Genomic DNA, 12,839 nt, shown 5'->3' with positions numbered 1-12,839 from the left:
TCACTGGTTGGGGAGCTAAGAGCCTACCTGCTTCATAGCCAGAAAACTAAAGTGTGAAACAGAAGGAATATTGTAACGAATTCAGTAAAGGGCTTTAAAAATGGTCCATATTAAAAATCTAAAAAAATAAAGAGAAATAACCATTAGTATTTGTCATCTATGGTAAAATTGGAACTTCCAAGAAACAATAAGAATATTGGAAAACTTGTATCTGCTGTTAAGAGTCTGAGAGCTTTCCAGTACTTAGAGAATTTTTGATGAGGTTAGTGATTAATAAATGTGATTTTTTTTAATGAAATCAACATTTGGAAGATTTGCTTGACTAGTGAACTCCTATCTTCCAAATAACCAATGTAGGAAAATTACAAAATGATGCATGAATAAAGATATATTGAAAGTGCAAGATAGAGCAATCAATTCAATGTCACAAAACAGAACATTGCATTGATAAGGCCTCCCATTCTACATTGCACTAACCTTTAAGAAACTACCATTTGCTAAGCTTTGTTGAAGTATCAAAGATTATTAACAGTTATCCAAAACAGCTGTGAAAATAATCCTTTTTCCAACAACATAACTGTATGAAGCTCCTACCAAATATACTTCCAGAACAGCAAACTGCAACCCACCGAATCCAAGAACAGATATGAGAGAGCCACTGTCTGATCCACACATGAAGAAGATTTGCAAAAAGAAGAATAAAAAGCCACTCTATGTATTACATTCTTTGAAAATATAGTCCTTTTTATGCAAATGTGTTTCTTAAGTTAACCTATAATAGGTATATTATTGTTCCTATAGAATAGCTGATAAATATTTTAAATTTCTCTCTATTTTAATTCTACCTCAGTAAATGTTAATAAATATAACCTGCATCAACAAAACCACTTAAGATTCCTCAATAATTTTTATGAAGTAAGAGGACCCTGAGAACAGAAAGTTTGAAATCCAGTACTCTTGGCTATCAATAATCAATAGTGTCTTTTCAGCTGAATGCATGCTGGCCTGAAGTCTTACCAATGAAAGAAAACAGAAGACAGAGGAAAAAGTAATTGCCCTTTGACCTTCTTTCCCAGATCCTCGAGGGTCCTTCTTCCCAGTCCTTGATTTGCTTTCCCTTCATTTACCTCCAAAGAAGTACCACCCTCTGCCACTCACTCTCCACCCCCGATCCTGTGATGATGGAAGGTGAATGGAGAAGAAGAGGGTGAGTGTATCTTTTACTGCTTCAGCTCCCAGCGTTGGCATTGTTTTATTTCTTCCCAATATTTTTTCTCCTATAAGGACCCTTTAAGTTGACTCCATTGTAGGGAGGCAGCATGATTTACTGAAAGGGATGGTAAGCTTAGATTCAAATCCTGGCCCCACCCCTCACTATTCGTGTGATTCTAGGCAAGCGGTTCGGTTTGAGTGAAACTCAGTTGCCTCTTCTGTAGAATACAGACTCAGTTGTTCCAGTCATGTCTGGCTCTTTTGCAATCCTATGGACTGTAGCCTACCAGGCTCCTCTGTCCATGGAATTTTCCTGGCAAGAATACTGGAGTGGGTTGCCACCATACTCTTCTCCAGGGAATCGTCCCAATCCAGGGATCGAACCCACATCTCCTACATCTCCTGCATCTCCTGCATTGCAAGTAGATTCTTACTGCTGAGCCATCAAAGAAAGAATTAATTAACGTGCAGGATTATTGCTAGGTTTTCACAAAGAAAGTATAGTATGGAACATAGAAGGTAATCAACATGTTTGAGCTCCTTTCCCTATTTCCCCCACTCTCTTCTTTTCTTGAATCCCCCTCCTGAAACCATGTAACTGAGATTGGGGTTTGAACCCACGTGTTGAGACTCCAACCTAGCCAAAACCCAGACTGGGACTTGAACTCATAGTCTTTTAACTGATATCACACCTGGTCTCAGGGCTTAATGAAGCTCAGTCTCATGACTCCAAAAGAATTTAGTGAAAGACAAAGTGATAGGTAAGAAGTGGATTTATTTAGAAAGAAATACACTCCACAGATTGTGGACCATCCCAGAAGGTGAGAGCATCACCAGAGTACAGGGTTGTTGGGTTTTATGGGCTGTGTGATTTCATAGGTTAATGAATGGAAGGAGTATGTCAGCTATTGTGGGGAAAGGGTGAGGATTTCCAGACACTGGTCCACCATCCAAGTTTTGACCTTTATGGTCAGCCTTGGAACTGTCATGGTGCCTGTGGGTGTGTCATTTAGCTCGCTGACGTGTTACAATGGGAATATACTGAGACTCAAGATCTAGTCAGCTTGTCTGCCATCTTGGACCCATTTGATTCTAGTCAGTTTATGTCCTGTCCTGGGGAGGTGTCATTCTTTCAAAGGTTGTGCCCTGCACCCTTCCCTCCTGTTTCACTCCCACTTTCCAGGGCATGGAGAAAGTCAAAGAAATCTAGGAAAAGGTCAGAGTGTGGCCTAGAGCAGGGGTCCTGAATCCCCAGGCCACAAATCAATAATGGTCAGTGGGCTATTAGGAATAGGGCCACAAAGCATGAGGTGAGCAGCAGGTGAGCAAGCAAACTTCATCTAGATTGACAGTTGCTCCCCATAACTCACATCCCCCCAGTCCATGGAAGAATTGTCTTCCATGAAACCCATCCTTGATGCCAAAAAGGTTGAGGTCCACTGGTCTAGAGAACACTAATCCACCCCAGTCTAGAATGAAGATGATAATTCTTGTCACCATCTCCAGCCTCTGTATAAGGGAGCCTGAGAAAAGATAAACCCTTTCCCTATGTCTTATTCTTCTTAATCAAATAATTCTGCTTTTTTTTTTTAAAGGAGGAGATGACAAAAGTAAAGCCCTAGATGAGCTTCAGCCTGCACATTCATGCCACAGGCAGAAGCCTCTCTGATTTTCATCCTGATAATGTTATTGCAGGACCCAGCTAGCCTGGGATCCAGAGTTAAGCTGGCTCCCTGTTAAACAAGATGGGACATTTTTGAGACAGGCATATGGTAACTCAGGCAGACATCGAGATGCATTGCAAAAGGACCTGGATTCTCTGCATCGGATGCCAGGAGCGATTTGCACTCATACCGTTTTGTCTTTGCCTCCAAAAGTTATCTGTGGCTGATATCCTGATGGGGACATGACCCCATTGCTTGGGCGGGCCAGAACAAACTCAAACTAGTGGGTGTGCTGGAGACAGGATTTCCAAGCCCAAGAAGCTATAGCAATAAATGATTTTTCAGGGGAGTCTGTTCCAAAGCTTTGTGTTTATGATTTTCTTTCCAAGAGCCCCTCGGGGAAAAGGGTCATGCTTTCATGCAGTGTTTTCCAACTTAACAAAGCAGCCCCTTCCTGGGCCATTCTGACCTTGGACTTCTCTCCAAGGCATTAGTGAACTTTCCTCTGAGGAGGCCACTCTTGCCCCAGCTCTGGCACCTCTTCTGTGATGGTGTTCAGGGTCTGGAAAGGATCTTTTTGTTTTATTGCCTCATTGATAATTTCTCTATGCTTGGAGAAAACAAGTGAAACTTGAGATACCTTATGCAGTTGGGGCAAAGAGGAATTAGCGGGAAGCTGTTTTTATAGGCAATACATAGGGTTATAGGGCTTCCCTGGTGGCTCAGATGGTAAAGAATCTGCCTGCAATGCAGGAAACATGGGCTCAATCCCTGGGTCAGGAAGATCCCCTGGAGAAGGGAATGGCTATTCACTCCAGTATTCTTGCCTGGAGAATCCCATGGACAGGGGAGCCTGGCAGGTTACAGTTCATTGGATCACAAAGAGTCAGACACAACTGAGTGACTAACACTTTCTTTTTTCATAGGGCTATAAATTTGAAAATACTCAGTCTATCTGCTTTTCTGTATTTCTAAATGATTTTCCAGCATTAACTGGATCTACCCACCCTGCCTCTTCCTAACAGAAGTAGAACTATCATTCAAGGCATTCCTAGTGGTGATTTCAGCCAATTGTTAAATTTATAACCAAAGATAAACTTTCAGTACTGTATTAGTCAGGGTCCTCCAAAGAAACAGAACCAATAAGAATATACATGTAGATAGGTAGACAGATAAGTTAGGTAGATGACAGATTATGAGGAATTGGCTCGTGCAATAATGGATACTGATTCCCATAATCTACTGTCCAGAGGCTGGAGGCCTAGGAAAGCTGTTAATGCATTAATAGTTCCAGCCTGAAGAGTCTGAAGGCTTGAGAACCGGGGAGCCAATGGTGTAAATCCCAGCAAAAGGGCAGAATATTGAAATCCCAGGTCAATCAGATGGGTAGGAAGCAGCAAAGAGTGAATTCCTCTTCTCTCTGCATTTTGTTCTACTCATGCCCTCACTGAATTGGATGAGGCCCACCCACATCCACAAGGGCATCTACTGAGTTCACCGATTCAAATGCTAGTTTCATCCAGAGACATGCTCACACATCCAAAAATAATATTTAATCCAGGCATCACTTGGCCCAATTAAGTCGACTGATAAAATGAACCATCACAAGTCCCCTTGGGAGCCACACATTCTTCAAAGAGAAATATGCTGCATATTATTCTCCCCAACCACTATGCTGCAAAGCACAGTACATAAAATATCTTAATCGAGAGGTTCATGTTAATAAAGCTTTCTCTCATGAAGCACCCCAGACAAGAGAGACCTGGATTTGCAAGGTAATGGAAAGCTGCGTCAAAATTAAGGATCAACCTGTTCCCGGCTGAATTTAAGGTTCTTATCTCATCACAGAAAGAATTCAGAGATGAGAGAGGGAGGTCAAGAAAGGAAGGTGAGGATTTACTTAAGTAAAAATGCACTCTCAGAGTGAAAGCAGTTGGACAGGTGAGCAGCTGCTGCCCTGGGTTTCTTCCACAAGTCAGTCACGAGGAGCATACCAACGAAGGGGTGGAATTTTCATTGGGGAGGAGGGGGTTGGAAGGTTGTATTCCCTGATTTTCAACCCAGCTCCACCTTCCCAAGCGGAGGAGGGGTTTTTGTCGTTATTTAGCTTTTGTCAGCATCATGGCTTTGATGCATAATGGGAACTTCTTATCTACAAAGCTAAGACCCTGATGCTGGGAAAGATTGAGGGCAAGGGGAGAAGGGGCGGCAGAGGATGGGATGGCATCCTCTGACACAATAGACATGAGTTTGAGCAAACTCCAGGAGATAATGAAGAACAGGAAAGCCTGCCCTGCTGCAGTTCATGGGGTCCCAAAGAGTTGGACATGACTTAGTGACTGAACAACAACAAATTTTAATATAATGAGACAAAATGAGCAAGAGGTTACATATGAACAGAGCAGATTCCCACCTCTCCCCACTTTCCGTTGTCTACCTCCAGGACACTTACCACCCAAAAGGTGTGGTTTCCTATCTGTCCGGAGATTCCTGCTCTTTGTCTGCACGTGGACCCCCCACTGTTTCTAAGATACATGATTTCCTGCCGCTTGGTCCAGTGCCTCCCTTTCTCTGCTCATATTCAGCTACGTGCCTCTTATAGCAAACCTAGGCTTTGAAAGAGCAACCACTACTGCAGGCACAGGGAACTTGGGACTACTTTGGACCACTCTGAAAACACGCTAAGCACCAGAGGACAGCAGAGGATCGGTCCTACAGGACCTCCAAACTGGTACCCAGAGATGCTCACTTACAGCGCTTCAAGCCAACTAGGAGCTCTAATATTTCTCGAAAGTCAGAGTACAGGGGAGGGGAGGAGAGAGGAGACTTGCAGTTTGCATATTATACATGAATCTAAGGGTCCCCAAACCCCTAGGCCACAGACCCATGTTGGTCTGTGGGCACCAAATATCAACTTCTCCCACCTGGTGGGGATTTCAGTATCTGCTAAACAATTCAAAGACAAGGGTGTGTTTATCCCTTGATGGGGAACCAGGACCATGCCCCAAGGCTGCATTATTCTTCCCTTTGACCGTCCCTCCCAAGTCTCCACATACCCTCCCTTCTTCAATTAGCAACTATTTTAACCTGCTCATTGGAACTCAGGAAAGGTCATGGAGGCTGAATGAAGCCTATTTCCTATAGTCAAGAAACGGGGAACACAGAAAGGCTTTTGTGCCCAGGAGTCCCACACATCCTGCTCGGTATCAATTTTAAAGCTATTTTGTTTGTTATGTAACCTAGAGTAAGTCTGTAAATAAATTAATGTTGTAGGGAGCCAGGGTTTTCTGTGTGAGGGAAAGGAGGTATAAATATGGAATGAGAGAAGCCGAGGGAAAATTCTGTGATGTTTTATGTGAATTAGATGCTTAAATATGAAGTGTGTGTGTGTGCCTAAATGCCACACCCCACTAATAGGAACCAGAATTCATTGAGAAACACTGACCCCAGGCTTAGACAAGGAAAGAACAAGATGAACCTAACACATCTTGAGCTGAAAAGGGGGCAAGCACTCAAAGACAGATGGATACAGGTCAAAAAGAATACAGGCAGTCTTGAGGGGCTCTCTTTGTCCAAGACTGGGGTGGAACAACAATAGTGGTAAATTACAACATTGAAAAAATTCATAAGCTAAAGTTGATAAATGCAAAATAGAGAAGGTGAGCAGGGATAGGATGGGGGAAGAGGAGAAGAAAGGAGTAGAGAGAAATAAGAACAAATGGGAAATCTCTTTCTATAGAAAGATGCCTGCTAGTAACTGTAAAATTAGAAAACCCTCCAATGCAATAATTGATTCAGGCAAAGATCATCCATATATGTTGAAAACAAAACTTCAAGGTATCACCCCACAAATTACTTATTATTTGGGGGATGTCATGGTCCATGTACAGGTTAGAAAAGAATTTTCAGACATGAGGCAGAATGAGAGGAGAATAAAGTTCATCAGAGTGGGAGACGCTGTTAGAACAGTAGGCCAGCTCAAGGGAGAGCTGAAAACTTTCACAGACTTGCAGCCAACTTTTATAGCCTCAGGACAGAGAAAATTTCTACTGGAATGGTGGCATTACGTGACTGGTTAGGATGCCATAGGGTGGATAATAGGGTATTTTACCTAATATGGAGTCAGGGGACTGGCCCATTTAGAGCCAGAGGTTCAAGGCAACAGTTGTATGGGGCTTGATGCGTTTCAGAGATTTTTATCCTGTAACCTTGGTATAGGGCTTGCCAGGGGGAAAGGGGATTTTCTTCTCAATGGAGAAATTTAGTGGTCACCTCCTAATCCAAATGATCAAGCTTGGCATCCCCAGTAGTGGGACAGCTGACCCTTTATGCTTCCAGTGAGTACACAAACATAACTTGTGTGGTGCTCTTGCCTTATTTGTCCAACTTGATGCTAATCACTAGGAAACTTTCAGACCAATTTCAGACGCTTCAAAAACTTCAGGGTCATGGAGAACAGAGAAATATTTGGTGATTTCTTTTAATTAGAAGAAACTAAAAATAGACACTGGGGCTTCCCAGGTGGCTCTAGTAGTAAAGAACCCGCCTGCCAATGCAGGAGACATAGGAGCTGTGGGTTCAATCCCCGGGTCGGGAAGATCCCATGGAGGAGGGCGTGGCAACCCACTCCAGTATTTTTGCCCAAGAGAATCCCATGGACAGAGGAGCGTAGCAGGCTACAGCCCACGAGGTCGCAAAGAGACATGACTGAAGTGACTTAGCAAAAAGACATATTAGGCAATGCCATGGCAAAAAATTAGAGAAGTCATTGTTGGGACACTTGGGAATATTTGAGTAGGGATTGTTTGTTGGATGATTTTATCAAATTCATGCGAATTTCCTTAGGTATGTTAACGGTGTGGCTGTGCATGAGAATTCTCTTTTTCCTGGAAGACGAAGGCTGAAGTACTGAGGAGGGAAGTGTCGTGATATTTGCAGCCTACCTATGGATCCTTTAAGTGGTTTGGCACATAAGCAGTGCGTTTATATAGAGAAAGCAACATGGAGGTGAACTAGCAAGAGGTTAGCAGCTGAAAAATCTATGTGATGAGTACATAGTGTTCATTACAGTTCTCAAAACGTTATAGGGTTTTTCTTTTCATTTTCTGAGGATTTTTATTTCTTAAGAAAAACAATAATTTACATTTTTTATAAAAAAGAAACCAAGTTAATGCTTGGGGCTTTCCATGACCTTCACGGACCTTGTCTTCAAAAGGAAGAATTCCCTGGCCACCATATCAATGTACTCTGGGGGAGGAGCACATTACCCAAAATCCCCCAGTCTAATATCTCCCATGATGCTCTGCTGAGGATGAATTCCCTGAGCTTCTTGCAGAAACCTCCAACTTCTATAAAATGTATGTGCTCAAGTGTACACCTATTACATCCTTGTCAAGCCTCCAATCTTTCACATATACAAGGGCATTGTACAACAAAACCCTATTAATAGAGCAACTGGGGTATTGATTTTTCCAGCCAATTAATGTGGAATCCCCCCAAATGCACTTTTACAGCATTTCTTCCCCCATCCTTTGTTCTGATGCAATTTTTTTCTGGATCTACTTTCCTGCCTTGGCAAATTCAGGGTAACTCTGTCCAGGCAAACTGAAGCAATCACAAGCCCTAGGATCATTTATATCAGACACCAGATTGTTTCAGTACCTACAGCAGGTAGGGAATTAATAGCAACTCCTACAAATGCCCTGGGAATTTCTTTCACCATTAACCCCCTTCATCAATTTATTCTTCTTGCCATTTCTCTTTTCCGTTAAATCAGATTATAGCAGTTCCAGTTACCAAGGGATGCAATTTTTCAGTTTCAGATAGTCTATTTAATAACAGGCTTGTGAGAAAGGTTCTAGAATATGTTTTGTCAGTTCTCTAGTGCCATTTTCTAGAATCAGGAAATATTTATTAGTAAGCTTAGAATTTGAATAACTGAGTATTTTAAATACATATGGGACAATTTAATTAGGTGATGGGATTTAGAAATATTTTATCTTAGATATCTCTTATTATTTTAAAATGATTTGATCAGTGTCCCAATATTTCTGTAAGTGTCCAAGGACCATTATTTCTGAGACTGGATGCATTTTCCTCTTCTAGGTTTATATTGTACTTAGCAGCAAGATGTTGACCTCCAAACTCAACAGAGTCAGTCCATGGTAGAAGGCAAACAGTGGAAGTTTTGTCATCTGTATGTTAAGAATGCTTTCCACTGTCTTTCATTGTACAAGGGCTGTTACATACACTATAACAGCATCTCTCATCTCTAGCCACAAGCTGCTAACAGTACTCTTCACCTAATCAAAATGGAGACAATAAAAAATGTCTGCAGACGTTGCCAAATATTCCCTGCGGGACAAAGTTGCCCCATGTTAGGAAACACTGCTATCACCCAATAAGAAACTGAATCGGAAACAATGGTTAAACCCCAGGGAACTTCCCTGGTGATCCAGTAATTAAGAATCCATCTTGCAATGCAAAACACACAGGTTCAATTCTTGGTTGGGAAACTGAGATTCCACATGCCACGGGGCAACTAAGCCAAGGTGCTGCAACTACTAAGCTGGCTCTGGAGCCCGTGTGCCACGAGTAGAGAGTCTGGGTGCCACAAGGAAAGAGCCCACACGACATAACGCAGAGCCACGTGCTGCACACAAGACCCTGTGAACCAAATTAACCAATCAATTAGCATTAGAAAAAGATTAAACTCCATACCACCTCCACTTCTGACATGGCTGTTCCCATCACTATAGAGAGGCAAGTGGTATCCCAGGTGACTCAGCGGTAAAGAATCCATCTGCCAATGCAGGAGATGCAAGAGACCCTAGTTCAATCCCTGGATCAGGAAGATCCCTGGAGAAGGAAATAGCAACGTAGTCCAGTATTCTTATCTGGAAAATTCCATGGATAGAGGGGCCTGACAGGCCAGTCTATGGGGTAGCAAAGAGTCAGACACAACTGAGCGTGCACACACATACTCACATAATAATTATAATTAAATAATTAACAATTTATTAATCTAACTGTTAATAATTAAATTGTTATATCCATGGCAAAAAGACAATATACAGATATTACATTTTAAAAGATATAGATAGATATATTAATAAGGATGATAGATGATAGCTAGATAATTCAATAGATAAAAAGGTAGACAATTCGATAGATAGATAGCTATATGGATAGATAAATATATAGATAGAAAGATTGATAGATGGATATATAGATAGAGAGATAGAAAGATGGATGGACAAATAGATAGATAGACATAGTGATTATTCTCAGCCACAGTTCTAGAATTTTTCAAAAATATTCTATGACTTTAAATAAGTTGAAAAATGTTTAATCTAAAATACTCTGGGATTCAGGCTTTCATAATTCAAATACTACCAAACTTAGATGCCTGGATCAAACTGCAGAACTTTATTATATACTGTGTGATATAGAAATTCACACACACACACACACACACACCTTCTCAGGAACTAATATTCTGCACATAGAGCCAAAAAAGCAACCAGGAATTAAGTAACAAAATAGTGTGCTAAGTCACTTCAGTCACATCCAACTCTTTGTGACTCTTTGGACTGTAGCCCACAGGCTCCTCTGTCCATGGGATTTCCCAGGCAAAAAATGCTGGAGTGGGTTGCCATTTCCTACTCCAGGGGATCTTCCCGACCCAGGGATCGAATCCACATCTGCATTGCAGGTAGGTTCTTTACCAGCGAGCCACTGGGGAAGACCCACAACATAAAGTGTTTGTCAAACATGGGAGTGGAGGCAGTACTTTGTATTTCTTCTCGAAAACAACTTGGGGCAACTTGAAAACAACTCCTTCTAGAACCAGGAGCCCAGAGAGTAAAGAACACACACAGTCACTCAGAGCCTCTGCCTCCAGCTCTGGTCCTCAGGTCTCACCCCTCTCACAGCACCTGTGAGCATCCGCCCTGAGCCAGAGGCTGGTGAGAAGGAAGCCATGGCTTGATCAGACAATATGAGCACAAACGTCCCATATCAGCATTATAACTTTGACCTTCAATTCTCTGGTTCTTCTCCTATGAAACACCATTAGCTCCTTTACCTAGTTTTAGCTGTGAACCATGGCACAGGCTCCCAGTGCACTTCTAGAAGCTAAGGAATGGTTCTGACAACAGAGCTGAGGTCTCCCCAGCAATTCCACTGTCCCCACAACTATAGCTCCTGAGTAGTCCTTGGTGGAGCATGGCTTGGAGGACACAGGTACACCCCCAACGTGCCCCAAATATATCTGTGCTAAATGCCTGAAAGTTAAGTCTTAACTGCTCTTTCCAACACTTCCTCCTAAGATGCTGCCCTCTGAGGGAGATTACAAAATGAAATCATTAACACCACAGAGTAAGTGAGAATATCTGATCCCTGGAGAGACTCTGAGCACCAAAGCACTAGTCATCACTGAAGGAAAGTGCCAAAGACAGACAGCAAGGGCTGGAGACAGGGTTGACCTTAAAACAGCCCTGCGGGCAGGACAAGGGAGAAGCAGAGTCTTCACCAGCACAGTCCAGCACCCTGTCAGAGTGCTTAGGTCCCTTCCTGAGGATGCGAGTTACTGTTGGGGGGAGGGGGGTGGGGAGGAACACTACAGCCTTGAGAAATGAAAGAGTAACACCCCAGACCCACTGCACTGCTCACCTATCTGCAGGACCTCAGGTAAGTCACTTCACTTCTGGGATGAAGTTCTTTTGTCTTTAAATTGAGTATGTATGATTACAGGGCTTCCCGGTGGCTCAGTAGTAAAGAATCTACCTCCAATGCAGGAGATGCAGGAGACACAGGTTCAATCCCTGGGTCAGGAAGGAAATGGCAACCCACTCCAGTATTCTTGCCTGGGAAATCCCATGGACAGAGGAGCCTGGTGGGCTACAGTCCATGGGGTCGCAAGAGTTGGACACAACTTAGTAAGTAAAACAACAACAATGTGTAAGACTATACAAAATGTAAGGCCCTTCAAGCTTGAATATCTTACAATATTTTTGTCCTACCCTCAACACACCAGAATTTTCTCCTCCCTCCTCTCCCCTGAAGAGATAGTAGCATAAACAGTGAGTCATTACATGTGTTTACATGGGGGTTGGTCTCTCTCTTCTAAACTGTAAGCCGCTTGAAAGGAAGGACCTTGCTTTATTTCTTTGCTTGCCTAGCACATCACGTAGCAGAGATTACGTATGCAATCAATGATTGTTGAAAAGACATGTAAACTCTAAGCTTCACTCAACTATATTATTTTTACCTTTTTCAACCCTAAATAGCCATGGGCAGCTCTTGCCAAGGCCTGATAGTGTGGGAAACTCCAGAACTGAAAATCCTGCCCTTGCAAAACCTGTTCTGTTGTTTTTTCTTTTAAAAGAATATATTGCCATTATTTTTTAAGCCAAGAATTAAATAAAAGCTCTTTCTCAAGTCCCCCACTAGAATTCAGTGTAGAGGTAATAAAATCAAGCTGCTAGACAAAAACTCCATCAGTGATGAGGGAGGTGGGTTGTAACCTACAATCACCTATCCCATCCCCACTGCTCTCTTGGCCACGCCTATTCCTGTATTTTCTGGCCCGGAGTTCTACTAAGGCTTTTGTGGTTTAGACTGTACCATAAACAATTATTAGAGAAAGCTGTTCTTCAGGTGAATTGCATTTGAGTTCATGAAAAGCTTTGGGCCCTGGGCCAGAGGAAGCCAAGCTGAATGCTATCAACTTTCTTTGGTTCACCCATCATCCATCAGCGTCTGCATGTAAGCTCATTCTAAACAATCCAGGAAATTGGTACAAGGTCATTTCCCAAGCAAAAGGAAAAGAGCCAGGTAACTGCCCAGCAGTGAGGAGCTGTAATTAACAATAGCTGAGTCTTTAAGCATGAAGGTTTAGACTTAGTTCAGATAATCATCCTAAGTGTGAAAGACATTCTCAAAACCTTGTGGGGTTCCAAA

The sequence above is a fragment of the Cervus canadensis genome, chromosome 30, assembly GCF_019320065.1.
Source record: "Cervus canadensis isolate Bull #8, Minnesota chromosome 30, ASM1932006v1, whole genome shotgun sequence".
Taxonomy (NCBI): domain Eukaryota; kingdom Metazoa; phylum Chordata; class Mammalia; order Artiodactyla; family Cervidae; genus Cervus; species Cervus canadensis.
The sequence above is the reverse complement of the archived record's forward strand: the minus strand, read 5'-3'. Positions refer to the sequence as shown.